This window comes from Meleagris gallopavo, chromosome Z (assembly GCF_000146605.3).
Source record: "Meleagris gallopavo isolate NT-WF06-2002-E0010 breed Aviagen turkey brand Nicholas breeding stock chromosome Z, Turkey_5.1, whole genome shotgun sequence".
In the NCBI taxonomy this organism is placed as follows: domain Eukaryota; kingdom Metazoa; phylum Chordata; class Aves; order Galliformes; family Phasianidae; genus Meleagris; species Meleagris gallopavo.
In genome coordinates, this window is record NC_015041.2 from 57,694,807 (window position 1) to 57,711,627 (window position 16,821).

Consider the following 16,821-nt stretch of genomic DNA (forward strand, 5'->3'; position numbering starts at 1 on the left):
CAGCCCCATCCCATGGGGAGGTTGGTGGCCCTGCCTGTTGCGGGGGGGTTGGAGATTCATGATCCTTGAGGTCCCTTCCAATCCTGGCCATTCTGTGATCCTGTGATTCTATATGGGCAGGAGAGAAGTCAGTGACAGCACATAATTCACTGGCTGCTGCCACAACTGGTCTCTGTGCTGGGCATGAAGCTGGGCAATGGCAGAGGAGATAAAAAGAGCCAAGGTCAAACTCAGAGCTTCACACTTTTCAAATGACAGATTGAAAGAGAGATTTTTAAAGATTCTGACTGCAGTTTTTTCTGTGCAAGGAGGTAACCTGCAAGGAATTTCCTGACTGGCAGAACAGCCTCTCCTTTTCTGATAAAGTGGGAATGTTCACATTTCGCTAGAAATTAAAATCAGTCCCTTCCGGGCTGCCTGAAGGCTATGGAATTAGCATTTGCATCATTTGCCACAGATGCACAGGCAAAGTATTTATAGTATGATTCAATTCTCGATTCCATCAGAGCCAAGATATAGATTCACAGAGATTTGTTTTACATCACTGGATAAGTAGGTAGCAATTAAATGGTTTGCACAACTGCAGTTCCTTTGCATGGTGGCATATGCACTTGTGGTGTTTGGACTGACATTCTCCAAATCACTTCTGAAGATTTTCACTATTAAAAGACCAGTCCATTTAATGGGACTGACATTTATTGCCCAGTGAGAAGCTATGAAAACACACATCTTATTCTTCCTGCAGCCAGATTATTTGCCAGTGCTTGACAGCAGAAGGAAAATTTAAAGGATGGCCAATTTGATCTGAAATTGAGAATAACAACACTGACTCTGAAAATTCTCAAATGTTAGAGTGGGCGAGAAAAACATCTGAACCCACACTTTCTGTGTCTAAAGACGTAGGAGTTACATTTCCAACTCTCCTTGCAGACTGAGTCATAAGAATTCTTAAAATTAAACTGTCATTAAAATTAATTGTACCTAAATTCTGCTCCTTTCCATTATAAAAATGAACAGACTTTTGTAATTTATAGAGGAATGTCTGTCTTCTCTATGAGGAGGACTAGAAGGTGTAGAAGAGCTCTCTTCAGTAAAAATCAGTAACACGAAGATGCAAGTAGAAGTATGCCACAATAAAGAAATAAAAAGCAGATTCCCTTACTGTTAATAGAAATACAGCTTTTCAAACTACATATTCATTTTTAATTTTTTTTTAAATTAATGTCTTATTCATAGATGCCCACCAGTATTGTAAAATCAAAACATTTCACTGTTATGACTTTCGTCTTGACCTTCAAAGGGAACTCATTTATGGAGAGGACTCCATTATCCACTGGCTCCAGGAGGCACTTAGCCAAAGCACAGGGTATAGACTGAAGGAATCCATGGGAATATTAATTATATTAATTTGTTTCCTTGCCTTTGTCATGAGGGGCCTTGTTCTGAAGAGGCATTGAGATAGCAATGCTAGTTCTATCTCTATCTTCAGAAAGCATGTGGGTTGTAGCATTGTCCAGACTAACCACTCTTACTGCAACTAGCACATATTTACACTAATTTTAGAGAAGATGTGCAATCATGACTAGGCTGGTATCAGAGGATTTATACCATTGCCATTAATCTGTCCCAAGCACAAGGCTGAGCAAATAAAAACATTAAATACTTTAAAAAATGCAAACTAGTCGTCAGCTTCTTCACAGTGGTTTGATTTTTTTTTTCATTCATAAAACAAGCACTCAAACTAAGAGTAGATCACACCCAAAAAAATTTAACTTCTGTACTGCTAATGGGCAGAGCGGAAAAGCTGATGAGGTTTAACAAGAGTAAGTGTAGACTCTTGCACTTGGGGAGGAATAACTGCATGCATCTCACTGCTGGAGAGGAGTTCTGCAGAAAAAGACCTGGGTGTTCTGTTGGAAAACAGTCTGGCCACAAGCCAGTGATGGCCAAGAAAGCCAAAGATATCCTGAGGTAAGGGTGGTGATCCTCCCCCTCTATTCTGCCCTTGAGGCCCCATTGAGAATATTGTGTCCAATTCTGGGATCCCCAGTTCAAAAAGACAGGGAACTCTTAGAAGGAGTCCAACAGAGGGACAGAAAGATGATAAAGGGCCTGGAGCATCTCCCTTAGGAGGAAAGGCTGAGTAACTTGATCTGTTCAGCGTGGGGAAGACTGAGGCGTTTGGGATCTGATTAATATTTATAAATATCAAAAGGGAGGTGGGATGCAAAAGGATGAGGCCAGGCTCTTCTTGGTAGTGTGTAGTGACAGGACAAGGAGTAATGGCCTGAAACTTGAACACTGGAAGATCCATACAAACATGTGGAATAACTTCATGATAAATGTGACACAGCACTGGAACAGGCTGCCCAGACAGGTTGTGGAGTCTCCAATGGAGATATTAAGAACCTGGCCGGACACCAGCTATGTGACCTATTGTAGGGTACAGTCTTTAGCAAAGGGGTTGAATTCAGTGATCTCAAGTCCCTTCCAACTCCTGAAATTCTGTGATTTTGTAATTTCTCACATGCTATAAAGAAATATAAACAGAGTATTTAGTTAAATGTAGTCCCCAGAAAACACAAGCTTCAGTTCACATGAACTAAATGAGACATTCTGCTTGATATCTGACAGTTCAGGACTTCTACAAGAACATCTACCACCTATTGCTCTTGAAGATCAGTTTCACTTCTGTACGTAGTAGTCCCTGATGAATCCATGGAGACTGCAGTATCCGTTCCATGCTCCCCTTTTCCTATGTAACAGTCGCTGTGAATTCTGAAGACAAAAAGATTTCTGAACACCTTTTCCAACCAATTGATTACCTCAGAGTAACTTCAGCTGCCCTGGACCTATAGTTATACACAATTTTATTTAATAATTAACCCCAAACTTATTGAGATAAATCTCTAAGAAATTCGGGAACATTTGGATAACAGCTTGTAGAAACTCTCCCTTATCTATCACTTTCTCTGTACTGTCCCACAGCAGAGCAAAATAACATTTCACTGAATGTTTTTATTCACTTGTTTATTGTTATTTGTCTGAGCACTGAAGTGTCCCTTTGTATGGGAAGGAAAAAGGAGTTGCTTTTGCTTCTATGCCAGTGTACATATTTATTGCTTCTTCCAGTTAATCAGAGGCAGATGAAGAGACTAATTCTCATACATATTAATACTTTACAAAAAGACAAAAGCCGCAGAGTTACAAAGCACATACCAGTATAGCTAAAATTGGACAGTTGGCTGGCAGCATGGGCATGATAGAGCACTACAGGTGTGCTCACCCTCCTCTGCAATTCTCACTAAAGAACAATCAAAAGTTGCACATTTTTGTCAAAGAAACTCTGTTCAGATCTTTCCAGAATATTTTAAGTAAGGAACTTTGCCCTACAGCCTTTCTACCACTTTTCTCTGCCAAATTAGATGCATGATAGTTATGACTGTCCAAGGATATAAATTAATTTCTAGATAAATGAAAAAAAAAAAAAAAAGTACTTAAGGTGAATTAGAGGGAAATTTACAAGGAAGGATATGCTCCAGTTTTGTTAGAAAAGGCATAATTAATGAAAACTGAAAGGTAAAATCTTCTAAAACTGAGAAAGAAAAGGTACTTTTGAATTCCAGAAAGAATGAATTCATGGTAAGCCCATATGGCAGATTATATTAATATCTTATCAACTTTGATGTGAGCAGAAGCGTGTGAGAGGATGTCAGTGCAAAAACACAGGTGACCCTGATCAGTGTTCTTGCTAACAGCCCAAGTATGCGTGTGGATATGGAAGGTGAATAATTGCCCCGTAAGTCCCTGCAGGATCATTTCAAGGACCTGCTTAATTCTATGAAGGCTTAGTTAGAATCAGACAAGTAAGCTTTCATTTTGTTATAGTAAAAAATTTCATCTGATTTGAGGAACAAAAACTTGTAACAATCCCACATAGAGAAAAGCCAGAAAATGTCCAAGTGGAGACTTGTGGTTAAATAAACTCAAACATCAAACACACTCACATAAAACAAGATGTATGTAAAGATGAGTAATGAACAGATAAGGTTTTTTTGCTTTATACAAAACTCATGAAGAGTTCATTAAGCAATAAACAAAATTACAGTGCTGGAGCAGATTGAGCAGAAGTCATTCATTTCTCACTAAAAGCATGAAAGGCCTAAATCCTTTTTGAAAGCTAATTCAGATAGTCCTCTTTTTGGAGAAATGAAGCCAGAAGCTAGGTTAGGACAAAAGAACGTGTCTGTCTTCTCTCTTTTGACCATCTGCCATCCTCTGTTTGCCAATGAACACCTACCTCAATTTTGCCAAAAAGAGCAATTCATTTGCTCAGTACAAAAGAATATTTTTGCACATTTTTATAGACTTTCTGAAATGCCAGCTAGCAAGACCATCAGTCAGTGCAAAAATTATCATACGTGCTCCAATGACTAAGCTTATTACTGTGTATACCTGTTAAAATGATTTCAAACTGCAGCACAGCTGTTGCATTATTGAACAAAACCTTATGATTTACTTCCACACCACGTGATATAGCCTTAGGGAAAAATATCTATTGGTTGTAATCTTTATATGAACCTCTAAGTCTAGTGGACTTAATTCTTTTCACATAAGAAAGGGAAAGTAGAGGTAAGATCTAAATGGTCAGTGTGGAAATAGAAGAGGATATAAAGGATCAGAAGGCAGTGAGGGGTGGCGATGAGCAACGTGGGCCTAATTGGCATCTGGGAATTTTGTGAGGAATAACACCTGTGACAGAGATATGATTAATAAGAAGCAACACAAAACGGACTGCCGTCCGTTTGGCCCAAGCCAGAAACAAAAGCTAAGTAACCACAGCTTTAGAAAAATGAAGCCTGTACAGATAGTCATGTCTGAGTGGGTTGACAGATGCTCAATAACTGGAGGAAAACTGCTGTTTTGACCCTACAGTGGAAAATGACTGTTTCTTTGACAACTAGGTCACAGATGTCAATGCATTGTTCATGCACTCTGTATACCAATTTACTTTTCCCTCTCTTTAAAAAACCCACAATTTGATTTGAGGTCGTGGTTGTTTTCAGAGACCAGGAAACATCTACCATCGCCAGACTAAAACCACAGGCCACCCAGAGAGTGCAGTTCTCAGCGAGCATTTTGTTGGTGAAATCCTAAGATATTATAATTCCAGAAATAACCCCATTTCAAAGCCTTTAAACCGTGCATATATGACTAAAACCTTGTATCTAATCTGCTATTCTTTCACTTAGAGATTGCACGTGCCAAAAAGAGCAGCTGTAATCTGTAGTCTTTGTGATAATGAATTTATTCCAGTGATGTTGGATTAAACATAAAGATCAGAAAAATATGCAAGCAGGTTATGCATAAGATTAAGCAACTGGAACCTATACATTATCCTTTTATACCAGGAATCTTGGAGTCCTTGTTCTTAAAACAAGAAGAAAGCAGACCAGGATAAGCTGGGCTCAGCCAATCTGAGACATTGTAGCTTCATCCTGTTCACCAGAGACCAAATGATGCTGCCTGTACTTCCACACTTCAGATCTCTTAGATGTCTAGCTCTTATAAACCCAAATCCCTATCAGGTTTGCAAGCTCTGTCTTGCCAGCATAATAAATAGACACTTGGATTGCTTATAGCACTGTAGTGCTGCCTCTGCAAGAGGTACAAATCTTACAGGTTGGACAGTGGATGAGGCTGGTAAAGACACCCATGAGGAGATGTTCTTATTCAAAGTCCAAGTAGTCAGAAGGCAAAGAAGAGTGTCATTGTATGAGAAATTCCATTACAGTTTTTCCTCCATGTAGAAGATAAGTAATTTCACTGATAGATTTTACTAGACTGAAAAAAACACAAAATAGTTTTCTCAGTGTTAAGATAGCTAAGACACTCCAAACAATGTTCATAAGCAACTTCAGTGATACAGTTTGTCATGGCATTTTTTGCATTTTGTTATGCATTTTGTTAAATTTTGTCAGTGATTGGTCTTGCTTTCTTTCCTTATCATTCAAGGGCAATATTGGAAGTGAAAAATTTTATTTTTAATTATTTCTCCCCAGTAAAACATTTTGCTATGGAAATATTGCTTTCAGTATAACTCAGATTTCACTTCCTCTGTGTATTTTGTAATTAAATTTGCTGAGTGAATGTGACCACTGTGCAAAGGTTAACAAGTAGAGGTTTCTACGAGGAGATGGAGCGATGCAAACAGCTTTGCACTGCAGGGCTAAGCTGAAGAAAAAACCATCATGAGCTAATGATTCCAAGATGCACAACATAAGCTTCCTCTGTCCTCTATTGTATGGGTTTCAGTCATTGAACTCACTCTTTTCTTGAGGGCAAAGGGACAAGACAGCACCAGTAGCAACAGAAAAGGCCATCAAAATCCACTCTTCCATTCATGAATTTTATATCTAGTGCATCAAAAAGAGAAGATTAAATTGCACAGTCTGCTGCTGACCTGATGAACTGTTCAATTTTCTAGATTCTTGTTACTAAGTACGTGGTTGTCATGCTCAGGTGCCATACAAAATATGTTTCTGAAGAGCACGAGTATCTCCAAATGCTTGTTGGGCACAACTCTTTTTAATCCTTTTTTTCTTGAACCTGCCTTCATTTCTTGAACTTTCTTTAAAATAACGTTAAATTTGTGTTGCAAGGCACTTAAATTGATTTGATTTTAAGCACCTTCAGGCACAGGAAGGAACAGTGTTCGATTTTGTAAGGTCCTACTACCACGTTTCTCTCTCTGCTGCCCCGACACTTTGAAAAGAGATGATAAAAAATAATTTGTTTCACTTCCACAGCTCTAGTTCTATTAAAAATGAATGGTTTTCATTATTATCCAATAAAATGGAATATTTAATTTCTAGTAAAATGTAACAGGCTGTATCTTAACTCGTTTTGCTCTCTTTTGTTATTGAAATGGAAATATACAATATACCCTTCACTCTAAGTAGAAATATTTGCTTGAGTTTGTTTCAAAACTGAAAAAAAAAAACAAAAAAACCACCAATATTTATTGTAGGACAATCTGCACTGTCTGCTGGCAATGGAAAGTGAAAAGTACATACAATTTGGTATATAAAGCACTGGCCTACTGTTGAAACATTTGGAGAACTTGGATAAAAATTATGTGCTCGAGACCTATCATTTATTATGATTATTAAGCAAAGTTAAGTTTGACTCTCAAGCACGATGCATCCCTTTGCTGAGTGCACTGGAGAAGTAGACTCTTTATAATTTTAAGGATTAGACAAAAAAACAATAATCAGATCATTTGCTGAAATCCATCCATGTAATAAATGTCCTGCTCCAATGTTTTCTGCATCACATCTATAATTACAAAATAAATAGGAACTTGTGTACACCCCTCTTAGAATAGCAAAATGGCTGGATGATGAAAAACTAGTTTGCTGACTCAAATCCTAGAATTTTTCCAGTTTTGCAATATGTGACAGCTTTTACTCATATTTGAAATGTCCTTTGATAAGTGTTTTTTTCACCTCACATAAAATGTGTGAGAAAGCTGCAACCCATAAAGAGAAACATTTGGAAAAGAATGCAGCATTTTTCTTTCATTACTGACCCCATGCAATATATTATTTATTATACTATATTTTCAAATGAGGCAAAATTTCCACTCTGAGAGCAAAATCAGTGCAATCTGTCTTGAGATGATCAAATACACATTCTAAAATAACTAACAGAGAATGTTTCCAAACATTTAACAGTTCTGAAACACAGCTGTGAAATTGTTCCTTTATAGATCAATATGATATTTACCAACATCTTCCAAATGAACAAAACAGCCTGAATTAGCCCATGACAGGGGGGTTGAAGCTAGATGATCTTACAAGGTCTCTTCCAATCCATGCAATTCCATGTCTCTGTTGGAATACATTGGAATTTAAACCAAAAACATGATTTAGACGGCTCAAGTGTCATCCCAGCCAAACAGTTTTGCATCAGCCTGTCATTTAAGTCCTCCAGACACAAGGGTCCTCCAAGCAAAAAGCATCATAGAACCACTGTCACAGCAGACTACAGTAATTAATGTACCTGTCTGCAGTACATCTGTGAAATAAGTAATTGCCATTATTTCTTTTATAAACAAGAAGCAGACAGCAGCAGGATAATATGAGAGCAAATCTCTCAAGCTATATTCCCTAGACTTTCCTTGTCCTCACAGTCTTAATCCTCCTTTGCTGGACATCAGATGAGACCACACTAGTTGCAGATCTGCTTAAGTCAGGACTGTAATCACTCACTATATTCAGATTGAGTCTGATTGCTTTCAGTGATCTAGAAATTTTATTCCTTTTGCAAGAAAGAACTAAACTTTGGCTAGTTTGCAAATATTTAAGAGCTCTCATCAAAATTACTACAAATCAAAGGCTGTTAGAAGTAGCAGAGCAGAAAGCAATGGGGACCCTACTTAGTAATGCTAGAGGCTGACATTTCATTAGATTCATGACTCATTCCTGGCACATGATAACCATAGAAGGAAGGCAATTACTGTTCATCTCAAAATTCAGTAATGTACTAAACTACCTTGTAAAGAATATATTCCTTTTTAATCATAAACTCATAGAAATCAGTTAGTTGCTAGCCAGAAACATGGAAGAAAAGAGTTTTCAACAAGACAAAAGAATTATCAAGTTCTCCTCCATGCATAGGAGTGTTTCACTGTTATTTCACTAATTTGTCCTACTCAAAAAATATAACAATATGAAAATCTCAAAGACACAGATCAAATGGATATATACAGGCAGCCCAACATTCGAAAATTGTACCATTTTTTTTGGTTGATGTTTCATTTATTCTCAGTTGTTATTCTTAACAACTGTCACTTGTGTCTTTGCTGTCATACTCTAATAATAAATTTTCCAACTTAATTGTCTCCTATATGCATACTTACACACACACACACACACACACACACAAAAAAACACCTGTGTTTTTTTCCTTATATATTATGTAAGGAATTCTATTTCCTTATATATGGTTCCTTATTAACACCCATCAAAGTGTACAAATGCTAACTATTCACAAAGATATCATTTTAATTATAAAGCACGCTGCAGCCCCAACAGAGAGATGCTGTAAAAGTCAATGTCAGGTTATTACTGATGGAAAATAAAAATTAAATGATTTCATCTAGTTTCCAGCGTAGAAGAAATCCTCTATCTTTTATGACAGAAATTGCATCGAGGTAATATCTTCATTACAAAAGAATCATTAAAAATGAATAAAAGGCTGGCTTATAATTGTGATGATATATTAAGAACTTGAAATAAAGCAGAGTATTTGCTATAGCTTACACAGTAAGAACAGATTAAAGACAACACCTCATTTACTTTGCTCACTTTGCACTGGATAGGAGTAGTATGTGTTCAAAGGGCCCATTAGTGTCTCCTGTGATCTTACTTCGAAAGGACCTTTAAATGTCACCTAATCCAAATCCCCTGCAATGAACAGGGACATGTACAGATTGATCAGTTGTTCAGAGCCCTGTCCAGTCTGACCTTGATGGGCATGTAACACCTTTCTGGGCAACATGTGCAAGTTCCTCACTGCCCTTATTGAAAAAACAAATATTGAAAAACAATAATTCCTTATGTTCATTCTAAATCTTCTCTCACTTTTAGTTTGAAACCATTCATTTTGTCCTATCTAGTCTTGTCTCCTTCTTTCTTCTCTCCCCCCTTTAGATACTGAAAGGCCACTATTGGGTCTCCCTTAGCCTTCTCTTCTTCAGGCTTAACACCTTCAGATCTCTCAGCCTGTCCGTGTAGGGGAAATGTTCCAACATTTTTGTAGCCCTCTCTGGATGCACTCCAATAGATCCATGTCTCTCCTGTGCTGATTCCTCATCTGGATGAAGTCCCGCAGATGAGGTCTAATCAGCACAAAGAGGGGCAGGATCACCTCTCTCAACCTGCTGGCCACACTTCTTTTGATGCAGCCCAGGATATGGTTGGCTTTCTGGGCTGTGATGGCACATTGCTGGCTCATGTCCAGCTTGCCATTCACCAGCTTGCCATCCACCCTGAAATCCTTTTTGGCAGGACTGGGATGAATCACTTTGTCCCCCAGCTTGTATTGATAGTGGGGATTGCCACAACCCAGATGCAAGACCTGGCACTTTGTTTTCTTGAACCTCATGAGGTTCACCAGGACCCACTGGTCAAGCTTGTCTAGGTCTCTGTGGATGGCGTTCCATACGTGGGGAGTGTTGACTGCACCACACAGCTTGGTGTCATCTGCAAGCTTGCTGACGATGCACTTGATCCCACTGTCGATGTCATTGATGAAGATATTAAAGAGCATCAGTTCCAATACTGACCCCTGAGAGACCACTTATCAATGATCTCCATCCAGACATTGAGCTATTAAAACTAATAGACATCTGAAAACTCACAATAACAATTGCCTTAAAAGATATAATTCATTATCTTTGTGTCCATACACAATACAGGATAGGGAAAAGCCAATTTCCAGAAAATTTGCTTTATATTTTGTTTATCCATAATATATTTACACTCCACTCAACAGAGCAACTTTGAGGCTTTAAAAAATCAGGTTGATATTTAGAAAGAACAGAACTAATCACAGAAAGTTGGAAAAGATCCTTAATTTTATGATGTCCAACCATTGACCTTGCACTACCAAGACCACCACTAGACTTGTCCATTTTGAAGTGTCATGACCACATGTCCATTTTCATGGAGAGAATGGTCAAACATTGGAAATATATGCCTAGGGAATGGGGACATGTGGACATGGCGCTCATGGGTGCCTATATTAGTGATTTCCATTTCTATCTTCAAGTGTTATCTCAGTTTGTCACCGTTTTCAAAATGTCTTTTATCTAAGTGGAATCTTTTATCTTGAAAGTCTGTGTCTAAATGAATGCAGCCTTCTTCCAAGTAGAACTTGAACCAGCATGTCAGGAAATTACAAAGAATAGACACTGATGCCTTTATTAGTTCCTCTTTCATGTAGAATATCTTCAGCAATGTGGTCAGTCATTCAAACACATTCAAACATCATTCAAACATAGCAAAGACACAGAGGTTCCACATTACTTGCAAGCTTTTTGAAAACAAGCTGCAGGAAAAAATAATCGAAATATTCTTTCACTCCTGGAGAAAAAGCTCAACTATAGAGAAACAGTGAACCACTTGGAAAAAGGTTCTGCTACTCATTGCATTTCTTCTCTCAAAAACTGGCTTAGGCTGTTTCCTGAATCCTTCTGCACTCACTTCCGTGTACATACTCTGTTCAGATAAGTTTAATGGCTGTATATCCTTCCAGTACTTGAAGGGAGCGTATAAACGGGAGGGGGAATGACTGTTTACTTGCGCTGATAGTGACAGGAGAGTGAATGGTTTTAAATAAGACAGGGGAGATTTAGGTTGGATATTAGGAGGAAGTATTTCACACAGAAGGTGGTGAGGCACTGGAACAGGTTGCCTATGGAGGTTGTGGATGCCCCCTGGAGGCATTCAAGGCCAGGCTGGTCTGGTGGTTGGTGACCCTGCACATAGCAAGGGGGTTGAAACTAGATGATCGTCATGGTCCTTTTCAACCTACGCCATTCTGTGATTCTATGATATCAACCTGTGAACTTATTTGTTTTTTATCCCACACACAGCTGAAAGTTTTGCCACATGACAAAAAAATGAAAGAAGCAAATGAGGAAGTAATGCAAGGTTTTCAAAGAATTAAGGAAGCATGTTTTCATATAAATTTTAAAGAAGCCTGTCATAGAAGGGGTCTACAGTTGCTAAAGATGTGCAAGTGAAATGGAGAATGAAAAAATACTAACAATTTGAGCTTAGTATCCTCATCAGAGCTCCAGACAAGTGAAATAGTTTCTACTTTTAGAAAGAAAGAGAAAATAGAATAAAGAAAGTGAGGCACAGAATAAAAAAAGATTTAAAAGGATGTTCCCTATTATGAGCACTCCAGGGTTGACCTTATTTCTCCTAGTTAGCAACAAATGTCAGTAGTGCTTAATAATAGTCCCCAAATTCTTTGAGATTTTGCAGTGCAACGCTTGAAAAATATGTCTTGTGAGGTAGCATTATATTACATGACAAAATATTTTAACACAATGAAAAGTAAAACAAAAATGATTGTAAGATAACTCTACTGAAAATTACGCATAGCAAAGGCAATAATTTTAACACAACTATTCCAAATAGTAAAGATGACTATTTATTTATTTATTTATTTATTTATTTATTTATTTATTTATTTATTTATTTATTTTTCACAACATATCTAATACTAATTGGTGACAACTTTTGCTGCGGTGTTTCCCAATAATTTTTTTCATTCCAGAACATAGTTGAGTAGAAAGTCAACTTTGGAAGAAGACTTCTTTTCTTAAAATGAAAAAGGAAAAAATGAAAAAGAGAGGGAATATTTTTGAACTCTGTGTCATGATTGCATTGCCCTCTTCTTTAGGATAAACAAGTTTACTTCGAGTATATATGGTGCTCTCATTAAAAATAAAGATTAATGTGGAGACTGGAAGACCTGAGGCAGAACTGTGCTTTGGCAGCATCCTGCCTTATGATGAAGAAAAGAAGCCACCAGACAGCTTCCGTGACAGAACTCCAAAAATAAAAAATAATAATAATTAAAAACGTTCTTTCACCTCTTCCAGAAATATCTACTCCTTCTGAATTACGCCTGAAGCATAATGTGGACCACTATAGAAGCCTTCACTCCTGTTATCTCGATTCAAAGAAAATATTTTTGTGTGGTTGCAGTGCTGTCTTCAAAAACAATTTGTACCTGATTCTGTATTTTCTGTTTTGAATGGGTTAAAAAAAGAAGTAAAGTGACTGCAGTATTATATGTAATTGCCTTAATTCACAGTAAGAAGCCATTCATCTCAGAAATCTGAAGCTCAGAAAATTGGCTGAAATAAAGTTGACTGTGAGCTAAACTGCAGTGTGTGATGGATGCTACAGAGCTCTAACCATAGCAACCTTGCCATCTCCTTCAACAGCACTTGACAAAACCTTACAGAAGGCTAAACCCAATTATTTTAATTCACATGGGTAGTCACTCTTGAACTCTAAAGAGAAATCTGTGAGTGAAAAAAACAGGATTTGATTGTGACCAAAACCGAGCAACTATTTTGTGACAGACTACTCTGTACAGGCATTTGGTGTTTCCATGATTGAACACACACAGGTTATTGTTGTAATGTGTCAAATTTATGTTTAAGCTCCTACTGCAGGTAAACAAGGACAACAGATAAAATAGTTTATGCTGAATAAAAATTCAGTACTTCTGTGCAATTAGCTTTTTGCTCTTCTCACCAACAAAATTAATTCATCTGAAACCAAGGAAACTGAATTTTATTTTCAGTTCTTATAATAAACATAAAACACCCCTTTAAGGTAGATAAAATTTAAATACTTACTTAATTGGTGGGGAACTCAGTCACTTCTAAATTATCAGAGCACAGTAGGCTACAGAGAAGAAAATCTAAATATTTAAAGATCTTACTATATTCAATAAGATATCCAGATATGTCTAAATAAGCAGGATGTCTCTTCAGAACACTAACATTCTGTTTGGAGAGTTACTGGTTACACCAGTTATTGAAGCTGTGCTGTTATGTCTCTAGTGCGTACTGAGAGTCCAGAGACTTCCCCACATGAAACCATGTTAGAGTTGGCAAAGAAAATAATAGGGTATTTTGTGCCTTTTTTTGTCTTCAAATATAGTTTTGGCAATCACCAAGGAGTATCCTGTTTTGGTTTTTGTTCTTTTTCATCTAAGCCAATAGGAACTTTGAGCTTGCAATAAGACAGATTTTAACTTAACATTGGAATCACTGTTATCCAGTTAAGACATTAGCAGACTGATATCTTGAAACTATGACAAGAAACGATCAGAAATAATTAGGTAGACAGTTTTTCTCCTTTTCCCATTGTAGTGTCAGGCCTTCCTACAGTTTTCCACTTACTGTTAGCCACATTATTTTAAGAGACACTGCTCTTTCTCCTATAATAAGAACATTCACACAAAAAGGCTTCTTCAGTTAGCCTTTTTTGAAAGCTGTCATATTTCTATATATCATCAAGCTACTTTTCATGACCCGGAATTTAGAAGGAGATCTATTAATGAGCTCTCAGGTCTTATTTTACCCTATTTTAAAGAGTTCCATTGGCCCTGTCCCAGCCAACAAGACATCTTTCCCAGAAAAGAGTATAATGTCCCCTTTAGTGCTTCTAAAAGTCTAAAAGTGAAGAACTTCAGCAGGAATTACGTGGTCCACAGGCACTTTACACATAATCTGCCTTTATTGAAATAAATACAATTTTAAACAGAAGAAAAAGCAGTGCTTCTCTGCTTTTCACTTTTGTTTTGTTTTGTTTTGTTTTGTTGTTTTTTTTGTCTTGTCAGTTGCTCCTACCATTGACCTTTTCTCAACAACACTATTGATAATGTACTTAAACAAAACCTTGAGATATTTTGCTGTATTGGGTTCACGGTAATGTATAAATCGCAAACTTATTAACACCATCTTTATATTGGTAGATTATAATGCTAAATGAGACTTTAGGAATTAGGAATTTCTTTTTTTTCCTTTAGTAATTCAGTTTTGGATGAATTGTTTAAGTAGTTGCTAATTCTGTACCAGGCATTCTAGAGAAAAAAATGTGGGAAAGTCTGAGAAACTATATTTATAGCAGAAAAACAGTATATATAGATATCTGTATAGAGAGATTTTGGAATTTTCTAGTTTAGTTTCAGTAAACACTTGACCATCTGTACTCTTAAAGCTCAGGGTGAAGTCTAAATCTCAACAAAGAAAGGTAGTTAACCTCATTAAGATTTCATTATTGTGGGTTTTTTTCCATCATTAGGTGAAAACTCTTTAACATGAGGAACACTCAAAATGCTACCTTTTCTGTTTATATGTAGTTTCAAAGCATTTAAAATTTCGCAAGCGCTCCAGTCACCGCACGGTCCCTAAGACAAAAATCCCTTCAGTTAGATGGTTCTTACTGTCATCCTCATTAAGGTAAGAATCTAAACATTTTAGATACTTATTTCTATTAAGAAAATACTACTTGTAAACTGGAAGAAGGTCATCCACTGTAATTGGAAAGCAAATAACTGATAAGGCATGCACTGTAAGAAAATTACATTAAATACATTTTTCCACATAGTTTAAAATTCCATCTTTTAACAGAACCAGATGAACAACAGTAAGTTTACATATTCTCATATTTTCACATCACTATTGCTGAAAATCATTCAATAAATATACTTCCGAAGACTTTTCCTCTACAAGTGTAGAAAGTAGTGTAGATGACAAAACATAGGAATCCAAATTTTATTTTTTCACTCCACATCAGGGAACCTAATATTTGTGAATTTTGGGATGTAATTAATTTCAGGATAGACTTCATTTATTTCACTCACCAGTTCTGTTCTGACTTCATTAGGACTATTTGATCTGTGCTTAAACAGCAAGTAAAACGGTGTGGTCTTGTTGATATTTTAAACCACTTTTAAGTGGTGGCACTCATCAATTTCTGTAGAACTAACGAGTACATTTTAAAATAGAAGACATTTGAGAAATGATGAAAATGTCCATATATAACTATTTTTTTTTAAAAGGAAAGAGTGTAAACACATTAAAACTTAAAAGACAAATGTCAGTCTTGTACATGTATGAAGCATGGAACGCATCTTCAGCAGTCCTTTTCTAGACACATCTCCATAAATATTTGTTACTCTTACTTCCTATCAAACCTACATAAGGCTTTTTTGTTTCTTCTATAGTCACTCTTCCAGACTTAATTCATTATTTTTACAAGCCACTGAGATTGGAATGAAATCCTCAGGTGATAGTATAGATAAACACTTGCAGAGCATGGCAAATCAAATATGCATTAGTTGCTTCAAGGCCAAATATTCACAAAATCAGCAAGGGAACTTGGCATATTTGTTTGGCTTAGAAAATCATTTCTGTAGCAAACATCTGGATCATCTCCACTCACATCACAGACATGTCTCAGAACAGGCGAACTGGCTTCCTTCCAGATAACACCAACTCAAGCAATGAATTCCAGGACTGTGCCAAATACACTACATCTGCTAGCAGACTTTCAGCCTTCAAGATGAGACTGTTGTAAACCTGAAGCACAATGCTAAAACACTGTGACCAAACTTTTGGCTTGCCTGGTCCGCATTGAGTGAAAAGGAATTGTCTTGGGCCGCATATGCATAAATTCTTCTGAACATAATGTCTCCTATTTATTTTCACGGAAACCACAACAGATACAATAACTGCAGTAACTCTGATTGATAGAGCAAATTTTCAGCTGCAAACCAGAATTTTTCAATATAGTCACCACCACTGGCTAAACATTTTCACTAGCAATGAACTGCCTGCCATGGTAGTCAAAACTTTCACCAGTGAAGATGATCCACAGTCACTGTTCCCACTGCTGAAATGCACCACCCACCCCTCACTGTACTTACGTCCACGAGTTGGTCTCCATGAATGTTCAGCAAATGTTGATGGATGTTAATGAGTGCCATTTCTTCTGCATGGAGGAATTCAGTGACCTTTGCTTCTTACGTGCTTCCATGTCAGATGCCATTCTGCCTTTCTGCTGCTGTCACACAGCGATTAAACGTAACAAGATATGAGTGGGAAGGTTCACCCTCTACTGCCATACCAACAATATCCACCTCTGGTGGTTATATAGCTAATGTATATAAATAACAAAACATACTCTAATTTTTAATATTTTTATTAACACATAAAAA